This window comes from Triturus cristatus, chromosome 8 (assembly GCF_964204655.1).
Source record: "Triturus cristatus chromosome 8, aTriCri1.1, whole genome shotgun sequence".
In the NCBI taxonomy this organism is placed as follows: Eukaryota; Metazoa; Chordata; class Amphibia; order Caudata; family Salamandridae; genus Triturus; species Triturus cristatus.
Window position 1 is genome coordinate 1,108,443,016 of NC_140591.1, and position 21,012 is coordinate 1,108,464,027.

Consider the following 21,012-nt stretch of genomic DNA (forward strand, 5'->3'; position numbering starts at 1 on the left):
TTTACATTACACTGTGATCTTGTAAGGTGTATAGTCCTAACAATAGACATTCATCGTGATGGTTGTAAACACAGGGATACTCCATCTTTCTACCAATTAGTTACAGGACCAGAAACTCTGATTATCTAACGCTAAGGTAAGTGGCTGGATTCACAGTGTGCGCAGCCATCCTACCGAACATGGACTCTTTCGCTAGTACTTGTATTTTGCACTTATTCCTGTAATTGCTAAGAAAAAAGGAGAACTTCTGCTGCGGTGGGTTTATGACAGTATGATGTCTTAAGATAGTTCTCACAATTCAACTCAGCGGTTTTCCCCATGTTCTATGCCTTTTATATGTGAATTCACAACAGCTTGGAATCTAGAAAGCAGCCCACTGCTTTTGATTCTCAATGGGCTTGCCTCTGTCCACTAGCGCTGCATTTGTAGAAAAAAAGAAAAAAAAAAAAAAAAGGTACTGGGGCCAAAAATGGGTCTTAGGTACCCACCACCGGTGCTGCCAAATGCCCGGTCTGCAGAATATCAAGGCTCCCTAGCCTTGATGCACCTCTAGGCTCTTTCTCCCACCGCTCTAAACCTTTTTTCTTTATCTCGTTCTTTATCTCGTTCTTACAGGTTCTTTTTCATTCCTGCTTTCTCTGTTTGTCAACATTTTCCTGTCTTTCTCTTCCACTTTATTTCTTTCTTTTCTGCCTTATTTCATCTTACTCTGGTTAAAGCCTGACGTTGCAAAATAAGTGTTGGTCCCCAAAATGAGAGCCTGAGCCCTCAAACTGCACAAATTAAGCACTACTTCTAGCTGAAAATTCCATGAGGATATTTGCATATGAAAGTTCAAATGTTGAAACAGCTCCAAATAAATACTTTGACTTTACTTTGATATTAATACCAGGAGATACATTTCAAAGTAATTCATCTACAGTTTTAAAACAAAATTCTGTTTCTTTTTTAACGGTTGCTCGTGATCAAGATTTATTTTCTTGTCAATGGCAGTATGCCTCATTTATAGAGTTGTCTTCTTTAATTTTGTTCCGTTTATCTTATTTTTGTTAAACATATAGATATAATCCCCCCAGTGGTTTTCAAATACAAAAAACTGTTAATCTACCTCAGCTCCTTCCTGGAAATTTCCAGGGTGATCAGTCAATCGGGGGAGGGGCAATCAAAAAGGGGAGTCCCAAAACAAATTTGGTCAAGAAAGCATGTTTTTTTGTGATTTGATGTAATTCTGTTTGGTAGTTTGAGAAATTAAAGTTAAAAATATAGATATTTCACGCCACAGAGGGTTTGTGGAGCCAAAGGACTTTGAGATTGATGTGATTGGCTGACACCACATAAAGAAAGATTTGATGACAGCCATTTTAATTCCCCAACTTAAAACAAGCCACAGGGCGTGTTTGCACACATGTCACCTCAGGACCCGCACCCTTCCTTCACCACTGTGCAAACGCGCTCCCTGGTAAGTTGTAAGTCGGGGAATTAATTACCCTTGAATACTGAGGGTCCCTGAGGGCCAACTAGCCCACCAGGTACCTCCAGTATGCGCCAGGGAGCTGTGTTGCAGAGAGGTGTTCAGAGGCCACGCCCCTTTTTACACCTCTCTGCAACGCAGCTCTGTGGCGCTTACTGGAGGTACCTCGTGGGATAGTTGGACCCCAGGGACCCTCAGGATTCAAGGTGACTTTATCCCCCAACTCAAAACGCGCCATTGGGTGCGTTTGCACAGTGGTGAAGGGAGGGGGCGGGGCCTGAGGTGATATGTGTGCAAACACACCCTGTGGCGCGTTTTAAGTTGGGGAATTAATTCCTCTTCAATCCTGAGGGTCCCTGGGGGCCAACTAGCCAACCACTTACCTCCAGTAAGCGCCACTGCGCTGCGTTGCAGAGAGGTGGTCCAGGCCATGCCCCTTTTTACACCACTCTGCAACGCATCTCTGTGGCGCTTACTGGAGGTAAGTGGTGGGCTAGTTGGCCCCCGGGGACCCTCAGGACTCAAGGGGACTTAATTCCCCAATTTACAACGCACCAGGGGGTGCGTTTGCGCAGTGGTGCAGGGAGGGGGCGTGGCCTGATGCCACAAGTGTGGAAACGCGCCCTGTGGCGTGTTTTATGTTGGGGAATTAAGTCCCCTTGAATACTGAGGGTCCCTGGGGGCCAACTAACCCACCAGGTATGTCCAGTAAGTGCAACAGAGTAGCATTGCAGAGAGGTGTAAAATTGGGCATGGCCTCGGACCACCTCTCTGCAACGCAGCTCTGTGGTGCTCACTGGAGGTACATGGTGGGCTAGTTGGACCCAGGGACTCTCTGGATTCAATAGGACTTAATCCCCCAACTTAAAACGTGCCACGGAGTGCTTTTGCCCAGTGGTGAAGGGAGGGGGCGGGGCCTGAGGTGACGTGTGCAAACACGCTCTGTGGCGCGTTTTAGGTTGGAGAATTAAGTCCCCTTTAATCCTGAGGGCCCCTGGGGGCCAACTAGGTCACCAGGTACCTCCAGTAAGCCCCACAGGCCTGCGTTGCAGAGAGGTGGTCCAGGCCATGCCCCTTTTTACACCTCTGTGGCGCTTACTGGAGGTACCTAGTGGGCTAGTTGGACCCCAGGGACCCTCAGGATTCAAGGGGACTTAATCTCCCAACTTAAAACGGCCACAGGGCGTGTTTACACAGTGGTGAAGGGAGGGGACGGGGCCTGAGGTGACGTGTGCAAACACGCCCTGTGGCACGTTTTAAGTTGGGGAATTAATTCCCCTTCAATCCTGAGGGCCCCTGGGGGCCAACTAGCCCACCAGATGCTTCCAGTAAGCGCCACTGCGCCGCGTAGCAGAGAGGTGGTCCAGACCATGCCCCTTTTTACACCTCTCTGCAACGCAGCTCTGTGGCGCTTACTGGAAGTACCTGGTGGGCTAGTTGGACCCCAGGGACCCTCAGGATTCAAGGGGACTTTATCCCCCAACTTAAAATGGCCACAGGGCGTGTTTGAACACGTCACCTCAGGCCCCCCCCCTCCATTCACCAGTGTGCAAACGCGCCCCGTGGCACGCTTTAAGAGGTAGTTTTAATCCCCCTACCCTATTATGTACTAGGGTCTTACAGAGGAGGTCATGCTAATCACAGGGGTACCCCAATGCATAGTGTTCCCTAGTGTATGTAGGTGTTTTCACTGTATTCTAAGTGTCTTTTAGCATAGCACTGGATCTAGGCCTGGTTAGTCAGAGTCAGTTACCACCAGTACCCATCTGAAAAAGTGGTGGGCACAGGAGGACTTTCTGCTCTTCTGTTGGTTCTTTCTGCACATCTCTTCTTCTTCCTGCACTTTTCTTCGTCTTTGTGGACTTCTGTTGTTTCTTTCTGCATTTCTTTTTTTTCTTTCTGTGCGTTGTTTCTTCTTTCATCACATGTCCTACCTCTGTAGGCATAGTTAGAAACTAACATTTAAAAAACCTTTGAAATTCACTGAAAAAACCATAGGTTTCAGGCACGTTATAGTTAGAATTTAGCATTTAAAAAACCTTTGAAATTCACTGAAAAAACATAGGTTTTAGGGAAAGTTATAGTTAGTTGGACATTTCACTCGTACAACACCTTAGAAATTCCCCCGTTACAGTTAGTTCAGCTAACTATAACTCACGCCCCAGAAATGCACTGCTGATGACGTCACATATTACATCACTCATGACATGGGCAGTGACATCACTGATGACATCTCAAATGACATCACTGATGACATCATCCAATGACTGTGTGTTTCTGTAAAGTTTAAATATGTTTAATATATATAGAGAAAGGCGTATTGAAGAATGAGTGGGTGTATAAGTGTCTGAACAGATGATTTAGTAGGTGCGTGAATGACTCTATAAGGTAGTGATTAAACTTATCTTATAGAATGCATGGGTTAGTGAGTAAACTGTGTAAATGTCTGTATCCGTCTGTCTGTTGGTGTGTAAGCAGCTGCATGGGTTTGCGAATAGCTACATGAGTGTCTATATGGGTTATTGATTGGTTGTCTGAGTATCTGTATGGGTGCCTGAGTGTTAGTGTGGGTGGGGTGTGTGTGACTCTGTACATAGATGTGTGCGTGGGTGATTCACTGGGTGCATGGTTTCAAGAGTGCATCTGTGATGACTGTATGGGTGGGTGAGTGTATGTATGGGTGTGTTAGTGAGTGAATGTATATCTCAGTTGTATATGTGTGAGTAACTACATATGTGAGAGGCAGTATATATGTGTGTTGGAGGATATAAATGGCTGGAAGTGAGAGTGTGTGATTGTGAGAGTGGCTGTATGGATGAGTCTGTGCTTGTATCAGTGATTGTATAAGAGCGTACGTATGTGCTAGTATTTATATGAGTAAGTGAGCTGGTGTGTGTATAACTGCATAGGTGAGTAAATGGCAGTGTGATTAATTATTTGCATGACTGACTAGGTTTGTGAGTACCTCTATGGATGAGTGGCGGTGTGTGAGTTTCTATATAGGTGTATGAGTGCATATGATAGTCCTGTACTGAGTGACCATAAGTATGAGTGACTGTACGGGTGAGTGAGTGGATGTGTGTGTAAACCTAAGAATCAGTGAGTGGGTATGTAGTTATTGGTGTTGGAGTGTCTATGGTTTTGAGAACGGAAGTCTGTAATTTAGAGTGGGTGTATCAAAGGTTATATTAGGGTGTGAGAAGATGCGTCAAATTATCACATGGATGATGTCATCAGTGATGTCATTTGAGATTTCATCAGTGATGTCATCAGTGATGTCACTGACCATGTCATGAGTGATGTAATATGTGACGTCATCAGCAGTGCATTGCAGGGCGTGAGTTATAGTTAGCTGAACTAACTATAACGGGGGAATTTCTAAGGTTTTGTACGAGTGAAATGTCCAACTAACTATAACTTTCCCTAAAACCTATCGTTTTTTCAGTGAAAATATATATATACATACACACACACACACACACAAATGTGTGTGCTTATACATATGTATTAAGTTAACCATCTTTAATTCCCTGTAATCTCAATATTTTTGCTTATGATAATTTTTTACATGATGAAGTTTTTGAAACACAATTCTGGTTGTGATTCCCCAAACCTCTTCAAAACCTAAAATTTCATGCATAAATGTGAGCTATTACATTTGATGACCTGCACAATAGCATGTTAAGGCTGTAGGAACAAAGAATCACAACTTGCTGCATGTGTGCATGGTGCCATATTATGTTTAGAACCTATTACCAGAGTTGTAAGTGACATTAGTCGCACTAACAAAACCGATAAGTGAAACTGTGTGCTAGCTGAAAGCTACAGGACGTTGTGCAATGATTACAGCTGTAGGCTATCCAGACTAGCATAAATCAGGCTAGGAAGAAAATAAAATGGTAACATTTGCCTGACTTCCATGAGCTTCTGCAACAGAGGCATGGATAGCGTTCCGGAGTGATGATACAAGGAGCTGATGAGATGTCCAGGAGTTTCCCCTCCCCTCTCCACTGAGAAGGATTGGAAGAGAAGTTATGAAGAGAACCAAGGATTTGGGTGAGGTGGACAGAAGGACCGATTGTTGAGAGGTATGCTGAAGGACTGCTATTCGGATAGCAGGCTGGATGGCTTTCTGAAATACGTGGGGCACTTATATGGCTTGTCATATAACTAGTTATGGAATTCTAATAACAATTTAATCAGCATAATAACCATGTGGTTGATAACATATATGTAGATGTTAGGTAGAGACTAGACTAATCTAAGAGAGAGAATAGGGATTTGAGATGTACAATGTCAGAAATAGTAATATTATTCAACTTATTCTACGTTATGACTGCCAAGATTACCATACTATTTATCACCATTCTAACAAGTACAATATATGTACATACAGTGCACAATAAACATGAAGAGAAATCAATAGTACAAAAAGGCCCAACAGACCATAAAATAGGCCCAAGTCAGCCAAAAAACTGCCCACACACTAATCTGTCAGACCAGCCCATCGGGCACCGCCTAATTGCCCTAAGCTTAAAGTAATAGATGCAACAACCCATACAGCACAAACCTATCGCACAAAATTCTCTAATGCACAAATAGAATATGTATATGTGTTGGGAGTGCCTCAGGTTTGAACAGTGTTTAGTGGTAACAGTATACAATGCTAAAGAGGGTGTAAATAGTTACCTAAACACATAATACATTCAAGTCAAAATGATGTGACAAGACAGGAGGCTTTTTACCAGTATAGAGCAAGCACAGAATGGAAACAAGTGTGCCTGTCACTTTGCACAAAATGGTAAAATGTAGTCCCTGCAAAGCACAATTGTTAGGTTTCTTAGGTATGCCTGTAATCAATCAATTCCACAGGCCAGAGGTAAGGAGGTACTAGTTTAAATATTTAGTCAACACTGATATTGACACTGCAGCATCCAATAATCAACTTATATGCCCTAACTGGAATTCTGTTGGTTAAAAAATCACTATTTATCCCACTATCCAACATTTGGTACTGGCCTCCTAGGAACTTCCTATATTAGGTGTCCTTCACTTTGTGTCACTGTGACAAAAATTACACACAATTCCTCACCTGACCTGGCTTCAGTCGTTTTAGGCAGCACCTGCCTCATGCTGACGATACAGAATCAGGCAGATAGGAGATCAATATTTACTACACTGCAGTATACATTACGCTTGAGAAGAATTAAAGATAAAGGACGAGCCTCTGCTGGGCGAAGTACTTATTGTAGCTGAAGGTATTGAACTCATGACGAGATGTGTGGGACAGATCAGAAGCCATAAAGGGTCATAGAAATTAATGTGGTGGGATCAGGAAAACAAGGCAACTGAGAACAGGTGAAATGTAATGGTGCCTTCGAGGAATGCTCTTAATGATAAGGTAGGATAGGTACTACGCCAAAGAGTAAAATCTGTCCTGCTGCAAAGCTAATGTGCAATAAATGTGGCAGAAAGGGGCACTATATATAGTGCTGTAGGAGTGCATGAGAGGAGCGGAAACGGAGAAATGTGTGAGGTTTGTTAGGAAGCTTTTTGGCAGTTGGGACAGAGCTGGAACGGAAATTCATCAGATCAGATGTTGATCAAAGACATAGAAGTAGAGATGATGTTGGGCTCATCATCTGAAGGCGTGTTTGATGCTTTGTTTGCTCGTAAGCACAAGTTGAGTAAAATGGATATATGTCTAGGGAGTAGGTAGGCCAGGAGACTAAAATAAACGGGCTCTTCAGGGCTTCCATGCAGTTTTAAGGAAGATTTATCCAAAGCAAATTATTTGTTGTGTGAAGGCGATTGAACCATATGGTGTCCACACCAGAAGGAGTTGGAGGTATTTTTCAACCCCAACCCCGAACCGCAGGCACAAGTGTATGTGGTGAATGAGAGCAGTATGGACTTTGAAACAACATTTAAGAAAGAGTATGAATGTCTAAAGGGGCACATATATAAAATAAGAATCAAAGATGGTGCTAGACCTGTTGTCTCGAGAATGAGAACATTTCCCATAGAGGTTTGTGAAGAAGTGAAAATATAATTGGAATGATTGTGCGGTAATAATGTGATTGAGCCTGTAGAGAAAATAGAGGGTTTCACACCTATTGTTGTGGTCAAAAAGGCAAGTGGTGAGATACAATTGTGAGTTGACTTCAAGCTCTTAACAGAATGGTAGTGGTTGATAACCTTTCCCTCACAGATATACAGGAAATGATGTACATGATCTCAGGACTCTTGATCTTCTGTCAGCAATCGCACCAGATTTGCTTGCATGAGAAGAGCTAACTGCATTCATAACACCAATGGGGGCATTTAAAGTTTGTCAGGATGCCATTAGGTCAAGTATTGGTGACATCGATGTTCCAGGGGGCTGGGGTTTGATGTTGCGTGATCTACTGGGGGTCAGGTTCTTTCAGGACAAAGCTCGGATATATGGTGAGATGTGGACAGAACACGACAAGTGGGTCAATGCCATTATAGGAAGGTTTAAGAAACTTGGCTTTACTCTTAGAGCAGATAAATGTTTGTTTGGCAAGACATATTTTGATTACTTGGGGCACCGGATCACAGAAAACCAAAAAAGGATTAGTGCCTTCTGTAGAGAGTCATCCAGCACATAAGAAGGAGTTATTGACTCTTACAGCCATTGGTAGATTTATTGAGAACTGGTGGTCTGTTTACTAGCCTTTGTTTTGGTGGGAGCACTGTAGTAGTGACTGATACGAATTTAAGGGATGTAGGTGCTGTTCTGTGACAGGTTGATGAGAAAGTTAAAGAAACGAAAGCATTTAGAAATGTGCATATAAGTTTGGCTGGCCGTCTTAGGCTGGCCAAACAGACATGCGCATTTCTATTTCTCCAACCGGCTGTGTTCACAGCTGGGTTGGAGAAAAGTCGCAGGCTCCGAGGCAGTGTCTGAGCGGTAGACCAGGCCACTCAGACCAATCCTGGAGCTGTTTTCAAAGTATGAGAGCAGCATCCGGATTGGCTGGACAGCCTGTGCCTTCCTAGAGGAGTGAAAAACCGAGGCGGCCGTCGGCGGCATGGCAGCGAGAGGTACGTTTTAAAAAAATATTTGCTATTTACCCTCAATGCCCTCAACTGCCCTTTCCCACTTTCATTGTGCTGAGGTCTCAGCTGAGTTTCGGAAAGGATTAAGAAATGACCGATTGACCTTCAGGAATACACTTTCGAGGTAGAATACATCCCTCACAAGAAGAAATGTGCTACAGATTGTCTATTGCGGGTTATAACCAATGAAGAGCCTAACGCGGCTGAGAATCAATGAGGAGTGCAATGGGGCCGTAGAGAGGGATGAAGAGTGTTTGTTTGGTAATATAGGGAGTGGTTACTGAGGATAAGTTAAAAGAGGAGCTGGCTAGAGATAGAATTCTGGTTGAAGTACACAGCTTATATAGTGAGGCTGGCTCAGGAAGACATTTCTTAACAAGGGCATCAAAACATATTGGTTAGCCACAGATTGACTTGAAGAGGAAGGGGATTTATTGTTCAGAGGAATCAGGTTGATACCTCCTAAGGCATGGAATTTGAGTCTTGCATATGTGGCCCTTGAGAGACATCTAGGGGAGACAAAGTTCAGGGAAAGATTATGCTTGGATTATGGTAGCTTAGATCGTGATATGGAAAGAATTATCAGAGAATATGGCAGTTATACTTGGAGTGGCAAGAACCTTAAGCCTTTGGTGCTTCCCATGCTAAATGCCATTCCACACTAATCAACCTTGGAAAGAGGTAGCATTGAACATTGTGGGGCTCCTATGCAGAGGAAGCGCTATACCCTATTGGCAGTATAGATCGATCTATTATGTAGGGTCATAATGTTTTTGGAGGAAGTTTTCAGGCATGAAGGATTGCAGAAAAGTAATTTGATGGACAACGGGTTGCATCTGTGTCCTAGAGACGTAGAAACCTTTCTTGGAAAATTATTGTGCTTTGCATCACCCACAGTGCAACAGGGTAGTGGAAACATTTAATAGGACCCTCAGGGATGGATTTCAATCGGCTAGAGTGAATGGTGTAAATTTGGAGGCGGAAGAAGAAACAGTTCTAAACTACAGAATGCCCCCCCCCCCATGCCACTATGGGAAGATCATTTGAGCTATTTAAGGGAAGAAAGCTAAATAACAGACTCACAGAAGGATGGATGCTATGGAACAACTGTTGGCTGCATGTGTCAGTAGAAGGTCATTTAAGCGAGAAAAAGAAAAAAAGGCAACAGAAGAGGAGGAAAATGCCACTTACCAGTATGCATCTTGTCTTGGCATGTAGAGCTGTAGATTCATATACTGTGAATAGATTGCCATATGGTGTTGGGCTTGGATGTTTGCAGTTTGTTTTTATTCGAAGAAGTCTTTGCAGTCACGAGATAGGTGACTCCTCTTTACGATGATAGTGCGCATGGACATCGACTCCATCCCCAGATTTTTTTCGCCATAAAGGGTGTTGATGGAGTTAGTAAGAAATAGAAAGAGATGTCCATTTGTGATGTATCTAAGCAAGATATCACTGCAACAGATAAAGGTACCCGGGGAGGCGGGTGGGCGTATATGAATCTACAGCTTTACATGCCAAGAACAGATGCATACTGGTAAGTAGTATTTTCCGTTCGAGGCATATGAACTGTAGATCATATACTGTGCATAGACTATACAGCAGTTTTGTTTGCTGCGGTGGCTAACCTGTATCTGTTGCAGTGGTTTGAAAGAGTGTTCTTAAGACAGCCTGGCCCACACTAGCTTGTTGTTTTGCTTGCACATCTACACATTAGTGTTTTGTAAATGTGTGCGGTGTAGACCAAGTTGCAGCTTTGCAGATGTCATCTAAGGGAATGTTCCCTAAGAATGCCATAGAAGCCCGTAGTTTGTGCATAGAATGACCCCTAGGGGGAATTGTTAATGTACGTTTGGCTTTAAGGTAACATATTTGGATGCACTTAACAATTCACCGTGCAATGCTTGCTTTTGAAATGGGATTGCCTTTATGAGGTGGGGAAAAAGCAATGAAAAATGGTTTCGTTTTTCTAAAGTACTTAGTTTGTTCAATGTAATAGAGTAGTGCTCTTTTAACAGCTAGCATGGGAAGAGCCCTTTCTGCCACTGAGTCTGGTTGAGGGAAAAAAACTGGTAGTTCAACAGACTCGTTAAGATGAAAGGCAGACACAACTTTAGGTAAAATATTTGGATTAGTTCTGAGAACCACTTTGTTATGATGAATTTGCAAAAATGGTTCTTGTACGGTTAGTGTCTGAAGCTCACTCACACTTCTAAGAGATGTGATGGCTATAAGGAAGGCTACTTTCCAAGTGAGGAATTGTTCACATTTGTGAAGAGGTTCAAATGGTGGGCCCTTGAGCCTTGTAAGGACGATATTAAGGTTCCACACTGGAGAGGGCAGAACTTGAGGGGGAATTATTCTTTTAAGTCCTTCCATAAAAGCTTTAATAGCGGGGACTCGAAAGAAAGACAAGTGTCTGTTTTGTAGATAAGCTGCTATTGCAGCTAGATGTAGTCATATAGATGTGTATGCTAGGTTACAGTGTTGTAGGTGTAATAGATAGCAAATAATGTTTTGAGTGGAAGCGTCTAGTGGATTGATTTTATTGGTTGTACAGTAATTTACAAATCGTTTCCACTTTGCTGCGTAGCATGCTCTAGTCTGGCGGGAGATTAAGTTAGTCAAACTCTAAGACTTCAGGTGCCAGATTGCAAGGTTGAGTTGATTGGGATCTTGATGTCTTATCTCTTCATGGTTCTGAGAAAGAAGTTTGGGAGAGAGGTATAGTTTTTGATGAGGAACTACTGACATTTCCAATAGTGTTATGAACCAGGGTTGTCGAGCCTATGTGGGAGCAACCAGGATCAGTGTGAGGGAATGCTGTTTGAGTTTCCAAACCACTTATGGAATCAGTGGGAGAGATGGAAAAGCGTAAGCAAATTTCCCTGACAAGTTCATCCATATCGCTTTGCCTTTGGACAACGGGTGTGGATATCTGGACGCGAAGGTTGGGCATTTTGCGTTTTGGTGTGTGTCGAACAGATCTATTTCTGGGTAGCCCCACATTTGAAAGAATGGAAGAAGAACTTGAGGATGAAGTTCCCATTCATGGATCTGTTGTTGTTGACGACTGAGTAGATCCGCGATTTGATTGTGTACTCCTGGGAGGTGTTCTGCCAGGAGATATATGTTTTGTGGGATGGCCCATTCCATATGCGTTGAGCTAAGTGCGAAAGTTGTAGAGAATGTGTTCCTTCGTTGCTTTTGTGTGTAGTACATTGCTGTCATGTTGTCCGTACGAACTAAGACAGCTTTGCCTACAAGATGGAGTTAAAAGGATTTCAATGCCAGAAATATTGCTAGTAATTCGAGGTGGTTTATGTGGAATTGTTTTTGCTTTGTAGGCCATATGCCTTGAATGGTAAGGTTTTGGAGATGAGCTTCCCAGCTGGTGAGCGATGCGTCTGTTGTTAGCAATATCTGTGTAACGGGGTCGAGGAACGGCCACCCCTTGGAAAGGTTTTGTGTGTTCCACCAGTGCAGAGAGCGATATGTGCGGCTGTCCACCAACACCAGATCTGTTAGCTGACCTTGACCCTGGTTCGACTGTTGTGCTAAGCATTCCTGTAGAGGATGCATGTGAAGTCTTGCATAAGGGACGATTAGAATGCAAAAAGCCATCATCCTGATTAATTGCATGAACACTCAAGCTGGTAATGAGTGTTGAGGCTGAAAGCGTGATATTAGAGCCAGTATGTTGTGGTTTCCGACTGGGTTGGGGTATGCTAGAGCTTTGGAAGTGTCTATTGTAGCTCCTAGATACATTTGTGTGTTGCATGGTTGAAGTTGGGATTTGGTGAGATTTACGGTGAATCTCAAGTTGTGAAGAAATTGATTTTTTTTTCGAGTGTGGTGAACGCAGCTGCTGTGTGACGTGACTTTTATGAGCCGGTCGTCCAGATATGGGAACACGTGAATGTGTTGTCTTCTTAAATGAGCTGCAACTACTGTGAGGCACTTGGTGAAGACCCTGGGTGCTGTGGTTACCCCGAAGAGGAGGACTTTAAACTGCTAGTGCTGACCGTCATATATCAAAGGTAGGGACTAGGGGTGTTGTTATTTAGAGAGGTCCAGTGTACATACCCCATATGACTAGTAACAAAGAAGGGTACAAAGTTCCTCATGTACAGAGACGGAGAAGAGCCAGTAAGAGAATGTCTCAGCTGGTTAGTGCTAAGAAAGGCCGATCAGAAAAAAGGGAGGGAAATTCCCTTAATTTGAACTAGTGCTCTCACACACCCAGCAAGCTAGGTGTCATGCTTCATCATATGAGCACTGCCCCTCGTCAAGTCGGCGCTGCAATCCTTGACGGGCTCCCGAAACCGGGGCTCTTTATCGGGGATCTTTTGTTCCTGCCGAGGGTGCTTGGGGGTGAGGGGCCTAGTATGGTGTGATGTAGCAGAGAAGTGGAAATTAAAAGGGGTTAGTTGGACCTACTTCAACTTTATTCCAAAGGTCAACTACCCTATTAAAAATGTGTAGAGTGGCTAAATGCTAGGAGTTAGGTATCTAGGCAAGAGCTCTACTCTATATGATCAACATGTTTCTTGCCGCAGAAGTCAGGAGGATTAGGGCAATTCGTCAGGATCAAAATAATACTGTCTACAACAATATGTGGTAAGGTGCTATCTACATACCACTTCTTATGGTTTGTTCCTGTAGGGGAAAAAGAAGAAACTCTTTATAACAAATAAAATAGCTCTTCATGCTGTACATAGCTATGAATATTGTGTCAAAAGTGATCACCGTGCTTGGGCGTGCAACACGCAATTTCATTATATAGTGGTGTCTCGAACGCCATTCGGGAGTGTGGGGTGGGGGCGGGTAAATTAATATCCAAACAATTCTACGGAAAGCAAAGGGACTCACCTAAAAGGGTTGCTACTGTTGTTAGCAACGGTGCTGGCGGCTAAAAAGGAACCCAATTGGGTCCTAGAGGGGACAAAAAGATGCCAGAAAACCGTCTCTATTAGTATCTGTGTGTTTTAAAAGAGACGGATTCACCACATGAGAGGTCTAAGTGCCAGCAGGCAGCCGGGCATAGCCGCAGTTACCATACCCCTAACCGATCCATCCGTAACGGACACAAAGGTCGAGTCAGATTGCTGACCTCGGTGCAAAGAGTATGTGGGAATAGACCAGGAAGATTCCGGTGGACAGTAGGCAGATGTGGCTCCTCGGGTGTAGAAAGGCAATTTAAAATCAAAATCAGTACTCACCGACGTGGATTCACGTCCAGGAAAGCGACCTACCCAAAACCGCCAGGAACCGGGGTGGTAGGTTTCGAAGGGGAGTACGAGAAGATAAACAGTGGTTCCGGGTACGTCATCGAGTGCGTAGCACGTCGTGACGGAATGCGCTCGGGGAGTACAACCCTATGATTGGTCCCAGGCATGAAGGAGCGTTACCGTTGCTAAGCAACCTCGTGACGTTGTCTCTTGGCCAATTAAAGTGTCTCGCTGTTGAATACGCTGTGTAAAATAGTACGCGACCCATCGTAGTGTGACGTGTTGCGCAAATGGAGTCTGGCCAAGTGATTGATTCCAAGCCCAGAGAAGCGTCTCTGTTGCTACGCGACCTCATGACGTTGTTACAAGGACAAGTGATATGTCTTGCTGATGGATTAACCAACCGAAAACTGGTACGTGAACCATCAGGAGGCGCCCAACGCTACTGGCTCAAGCATTAGAGGGTCAGGGACCAGAGCAATATTTGTAATTGGAACGCTCATAAACAGGGAGGGGGCGTCACAGTGGTGAGTGACGTGGTCGTGTAGTAACTAATGCCTAGGGTGATGAGGTATAAATATATCACTCCCGAATGGCGTCGGATGTGAAACACAATTTTCACTTGTGAAATTCATGACAGTAGTATACCGATCAGGAAGTTGTGGCTCATCATTGGTGAATTCAAGGCACTGCTTAGCTAGAGGACTATGTCATGGAAATCTGTGTGTCTCCAACATGGTATAAGATATGGGTACCAATGTTGTGGTCCTTATATAGTCCAACTACCTGGGGGCTGGGTGTAAGACATGGTGTATCAGTAATCACACAATGCGTGGACTGGTCCATTGTTATATGAAACAAGCATGGAAGAGGGGTCCTGTACTCAGTGTGTTCAATTAAAGCATTAAGGGAACACAGGGACAACAAGGGGCCTCGTATCCTGCCACTGAGGAAGTAAATTTCATGAACTATTCAACAGAATGGGCCAGAATTCAGAGTGGGATAGGATCAGTAGATTAGGGCATATAGTTCCCAGTTTAAGATAAGGTGTTCCAGGGTATGTCATCATTGAGGCCCTCGATATGACTTGATAATCTATGTACCCATCTCTGTTCGAGTCTGAATAGGGAGGATTTGGATATCTGGGCATGGGATTCTAATATGACCCAACGTAATGAATCAGAAGTATGTTGTGTCTCCATGAAATGTCTGTATAGTTTTGTAGTGGTTCGTTGGCAACGTATGTTACTCCTGTGTTCAGTTATACGTATTTTAACCGGACGCATAGTCATCCCTATGTACTGTAAATCACAGGGGCAAGTAATCAGGTAAATACACTGTTTGGTGTTACAATTCGTGTGTTTTTGTATGCTCCACTTAAAATTGGGTCTTAACGCAATTTCTTTAGTGGCTGTTGTAAGTTTGCACACTGTACATGTACCACAGGGGAAGTGTCCTTTGACCGGTGGAAGTCCCCACAGGGTGGTTTGTGATGGGGTAGTGTGCTTCTTGGGTCTCGTATGAATCAAGATATCTCTCAGGCTACTAGTTCTGGTATGGGCAAACCTAGGTACAGGTATCTGTAGGTCGCCTGTGTTTAGAATGCCCCAATGTTTCAAGATGATCTTTTTGGTGGGCGTAGAATTGGGTGTAAAAGAAGTTACACACGTGATGATGTCCTCAGGTTGTTTCTGATGGATTTCTAATAATGCCTCCCTGGGACTATTTAAGGCTCTCTTCATGGAGTTTTGTATCACCTTCTGTGGGTAGCCTCTAGTCTTTAGGTTGTTGGCTAAAGAGGAGGCTTCTAGTTTGTAGTCATTTGTGGAGGTACAGTTGCGCCTGATACGTAGGAATTGTCCCACGGGGAGGTTATCTTTTAGCGCTCTGGGGTGATGGCTCTGGTACAGGAGAAGGCTATTGCGATCTGTGGGTTTTTTGTAAAGGCTTGTAGAGAGTTGTTCGCCTGATAGTTTTATGTTCAGATCGAGGAATGGAATGTGTGTGTCTGAGATTGTATGTGAAAATTTCAGAAATGGATTTTGCTGATTAATCCACTGCACAAATCTGTTGCAAGTGTCAATAGGGCCCTGCCAGAAGATCAAAATATCATCAATAAACCTCTTCCAAAGGATAAGATGTTGTTGAAACGGGTTGTGTACAGTATTGATGACTTCTTTCTCAAATGTTGCCATGTAGAGGCAGGCCAAGCTCGGCGCAAAAGTGCTGCCCATCGATGTACCCTGGCATTGATGGTATAATTGCCCTTTGTACTCGAAAAAGTTCTCAGTTAGGGCTAGGGACGCACAATCCATAATGAATGTAACTGGGGTAGGAGAATCCCACTCTAATGAGTTCAAAGCTGCTTCTACAACTGTCAGTGTATCTCCTTGAGGAATGTTAGTATATAACGCCTCTACATCAAGTGTGACGAGGAGGTCGATACAGGATGAGTCCTCTATGGAGTCTATGATTCTGAGGATATCAGTCGTATCCCTGACGAAGGACGGGATATCCCTCACCAAAGGCTGTAGGAAATGATCCACGAATTTGGAAAGTGGTTCCAAAATTGAGCCGATTCCCGACACTATTGGGCGCCCAGGAACCGGTGTCGTGCCCTTGTGTATCTTGGGTAGAGTGTAAAAGTAGGGCGTCCTCGGCTCTGTGGCAATCAGAAAATCTGCTTCTTTTTTGTTAATCCACCCATTGGTTAATGCCTCATTAACCAACATGGAGATAGTGTTAGAAAGGCGAGGGGTGGGATCAGTAGCGATGGGGGCATAGTATCGGTCATTGTTCAGTTGACGTTTGCATTCCTCATCATAATCATCAATAGACTGAATGACAGTCGCCCCACCTTTATCGGCTTGTTTGATGATTATGGATTCATCTCTTGCGAGAGCATTCGCTGTTTCTGTCTCAAATTTTGACAAATTGTGGAAGGGTGTGGGGGACGGTAATGATGCCAGATCTTTCAGAACTGCCTTCTCGAAGGTAAGAACCTCAACCGGGATCATCCCGTTATGAGGAGTGAAGGTGGACGGTTTGCTTAGTCCTGAGCCATCCACTTGGGTGAGTGGTTTATCCATAAAATAAGAACGTAGCCTTATCTTACGGAAAAGTTTTTGGACCTCGCAGACATCCCTGAATTTATCCACTTTAGGTGTAGGTACAAAACCTAGTCCTTTTTGTAATATTGATATCTCAGGGTCCGTGAGGACACGCGATGATAAATTCACAACTAATTTCTCTTGTTCACAGTTTTGCTCCTCGTGTCCATCCCAGAGGGGGGGTCTTGCCAATGAACCTGTTTCCGTGCGCCCCTTCTGTTTCGACCTCTTCCTCTGCCCCAGCCTCTGTCTAAAAAAGTGGGGGGAGGACCGTTGTTGAAGAACTGGGGAGGTCCCTGTTGAAATGGTTGGTATTGCCAATAGGGGGGTTGCGGAGGGGGTCCTGGAAACATAGGAGGACCATGAAAGGCCGGGACATTGTAATTATAGTTGGCGCGTGGGTTGCGGCGACCGCTAAGACTGCCCCAACTCCCCGTGCTGGAATTACTGTCGGCAGAACTTCTTCTGTCGGAGTTATCATCGGAGGAATAACTGTTCTTAACCGATGTATAGTCTGCCTTCAAATAAGGATATACCTTTTCTTTATCTAATTTCTCGATATCTTTCTGCAGTTTTGTGATTTTTTGTTTCATTAGGTATTCTTTATTTTCGGTGATCTCAGCATTAATCTCAGCGAGTTTGTTCTTGTAAGCTGTAATTTGAACGGTGGTTTTTAATGCGCCTTCCGCAATCTGTATCCTAATGAGGAGAGCATCTGCTAGGCGTCTCGCTGTGTTAATGATGAGAACCAGCAGGTCTCTGGTGCATTTCCATGCGATAAGGGACCATTCCTTTTTGAAGGTCGCATCGTCTAGGAATAGCCTTGGAAAGTTATTGACAATCAACCCCGCTGGGGCGATATTGGCACGTAAATATTCTGTCATAAGTGCGCCATGGAGTGTGATCTTCAACCACTCCCTTTTCAACAGTGTCAGTGAGGTCCAGTCATCTGACTGGGAGCCTGATGCGGCGCTGCCATTATGACCTAAGAGTGAGGGTGTTCTTTCAAGTATGTCAGACACTACTTCGTCCCCGAAGCTGAGTCCTTGGTTATCCATAGGTGAAGGATGGATGGAGAGGGGGGGGGAGAAAAAAGTCAAAAGTTGACACGGGTATGGTCCAGACTGGCTAGATAATACTAGACCGCTGGTATCCTTTATTGAAGTCCCACGGAAAAACCGTGCAAAGTCTTATATCAAAGGTAGGGACTAGGGGTGTTGTTATTTAGAGAGGTCCAGTGTACATACCCCATATGACTAGTAACAAAGAAGGGTACAAAGTTCCTCATGTACAGAGACGGAGAAGAGCCAGTAAGAGAATGTCTCAGCTGGTTAGTGCTAAGAAAGGCCGATCAGAAAAAAGGGAGGGAAATTCCCTTAATTTGAACTAGTGCTCTCACACACCCAGCAAGCTAGGTGTCATGCTTCATCATATGAGCACTGCCCCTCGTCAAGTCGGCGCTGCAATCCTTGACGGGCTCCCGAAACCGGGGCTCTTTATCGGGGATCTTTTGTTCCTGCCGAGGGTGCTTGGGGGTGAGGGGCCTAGTATGGTGTGATGTAGCAGAGAAGTGGAAATTAAAAGGGGTTAGTTGGTCCTACTTCAACTTTATTCCAAAGGTCAACTACCCTATTAAAAATGTGTAGAGTGGCTAAATGCTAGGAGTTAGGTATCTAGGCAAGAGCTCTACTCTATATGATCAACATGTTTCTTGCCGCAGAAGTCAGGAGGATCAGGGCAATTCGTCAGGATCAAAATAATACTGTCTACAACAATATGTGGTAAGGTGCTATCTACATACCACTTCTTATGGTTTGTTCCTGTAGGGAAAAAGAAGAAACTCTTTATAACAAATAAAATAGCTCTTCATGCTGTACATAGCTATGAATATTGTGTCAAAAGTGATCACCGTGCTTGGGCGTGCAACACGCAATTTCATTATATAGTGGTGCTTTCCGTAGAATTGTTTGGATATTAATTTACCCGCCCCCACCCCACACTCCCGAATGGCGTTCGAGACACCACTATATAATGAAATTGCGTGTTGCACGCCCAAGCACGGTGATCACTTTTGACACAATATTCATAGGTATGTACAGCATGAAGAGCTATTTTATTTGTTATAAAGAGTTTCTTCTTTTTCCCCTACAGGAACAAACCATAAGAAGTGGTATGTAGATAGCACCTTACCACATATTGTTGTAGACAGTATTATTTTGATCCTGACGAATTGCCCTGATCCTCCTGACTTCTGCGGCAAGAAACATGTTGATCATATAGAGTAGAGCTCTTGCCTAGATACCTAACTCCTAGCATTTAGCCACTCTACACATTTTTAATAGGGTAGTTGACCTTTGGAATAAAGTTGAAGTAGGACCAACTAACCCCTTTTAATTTCCACTTCTCTGCTACATCACACCATACTAGGCCCCTCACCCCCAAGCACCCTCGGCAGGAACAAAAGATCCCCGATAAAGAGCCCCGGTTTCGGGAGCCCGTCAAGGATTGCAGCGCCGACTTGACGAGGGGCAGTGCTCATATGATGAAGCATGACACCTAGCTTGCTGGGTGTGTGAGAGCACTAGTTCAAATTAAGGGAATTTCCCTCCCTTTTTTCTGATCGGCCTTTCTTAGCACTAACCAGCTGAGACATTCTCTTACTGGCTCTTCTCCGTCTCTGTACATGAGGAACTTTGTACCCTTCTTTGTTACTAGTGCTGACCGTCAACCATGAACCGGAGATATTTTCTGTGAGCTGGATGAATGGGAATGTGGAAGTAGGCGTCCTTTAACAGCCCTGCCAAGTATCAAGCATCAGGCGTTAGACTAACACATGTCAGTGTGGTGGTCTGCATCACCGCACTGAAATGCGAAGTCACGCATATTGGGGCCTTTGGTTCTCAGCTGTCAAGTGCTGCGGCCGAGCGCTGGCCTTTATAATTACTAATAGAGTGGGCCAGCAGCGCGCGGTGTGCGCAACTCGGCAGATTTAGAGGCTGGCCTGGGTAAGCTTGCTAGTAGGTACAAATCATGTAACACTGCTCAATTGTTAAAACAAACACTGCGCAGCCACACGGCATTCCGCAGTTTTACTTACGTCACAGTCGCTGCTGCCACTGGTTGGTCAGCAGGAGGCAGTTACATTTTGCACTGTGAGCGTGCTCTTAACCGCATCGCTGCGGCCAGAATTCCCCCGCGGTGCTGAGGAATTTGATGCGTGCGCGGTTAGGACGGCCTGCGTCTGTCTTCCGCACATGCCCACCGGGGGCCGTCCTGAGCACGGAAGAGGTTAAATGCGTTCTGTGGTTCCAAGCGTGAGTCCAAGCCCCGACGACCCCACGGGGGCCACCGTGGTCTGGGCGCTGCCCGAGCAAGCCAGCTCGGATCCCTGACTGCAGCTCAGCTGACAATGAGCCGGCCCGAGCTCGCTCGGACTGCTGGTCACCAGACAAGCGGAGTCCGCGGACGGCCGACATGGAAATGCAGCTGCTCTCTGACCGGCGCTGCATAAAGTAAGTGTGTGCAAGGCAAGCCTAGGACGCATATAATAATTTGTTCAAAGTAGCTCATTCATTTAAAGTTCCAAATATTATGCTTGCCATAATTTGGAGTCTCTGCCTGCCAGCAGTGTCTATTATTTAGGCGCATGAACTATTGAAGATTAAGGAGTAGGAGCCCTGGTGTGAGGGAGCAGTGAGTAACAAACAAAACTAGTGTATTCACTGTATCTGCAAAGCCACGTGCGGCTTTTATTACTCAAAATGATAACGTGCAATGACAAGCTGTCCCACCTCTCTTTTTATTTAATTTTGTTTCGAACTAACTATACATGTAGCGTGCGTCAACCTCCCTGTCTTGAGACATGCCCAATGCCAGTTTGCAGGGACTCTGGCGACTTGATTCAGCGGACTCTTGTTGATTTATTCATTTATTAGGCAGCTGACGAGATGGGGCCTCTCACATCCTAGGAGACTCAGCCCGGGTGCACGTGGGACAGAGAAGCCCTGGAGTAGACTGCTGCTACTTGATTGGTTGCAAGGGAGGAGGAAGAAGGCCCAGACATTTACACTATGTGCCTTCTTACTTACCTAGGATAGCCAGACGCGCACACTGTGAC

General features: G+C 44.6%; 1 protein-coding gene across 5 annotated transcripts in view; it reads right to left on the minus strand.

Annotated features, from left to right (window-relative positions):
* The window catches only part of BEND2 (BEN domain containing 2), a 354,255-nt gene that overhangs the window by 539 nt on the left and 332,704 nt on the right, over positions 1-21,012 (minus strand). The window lies entirely within an intron of this gene.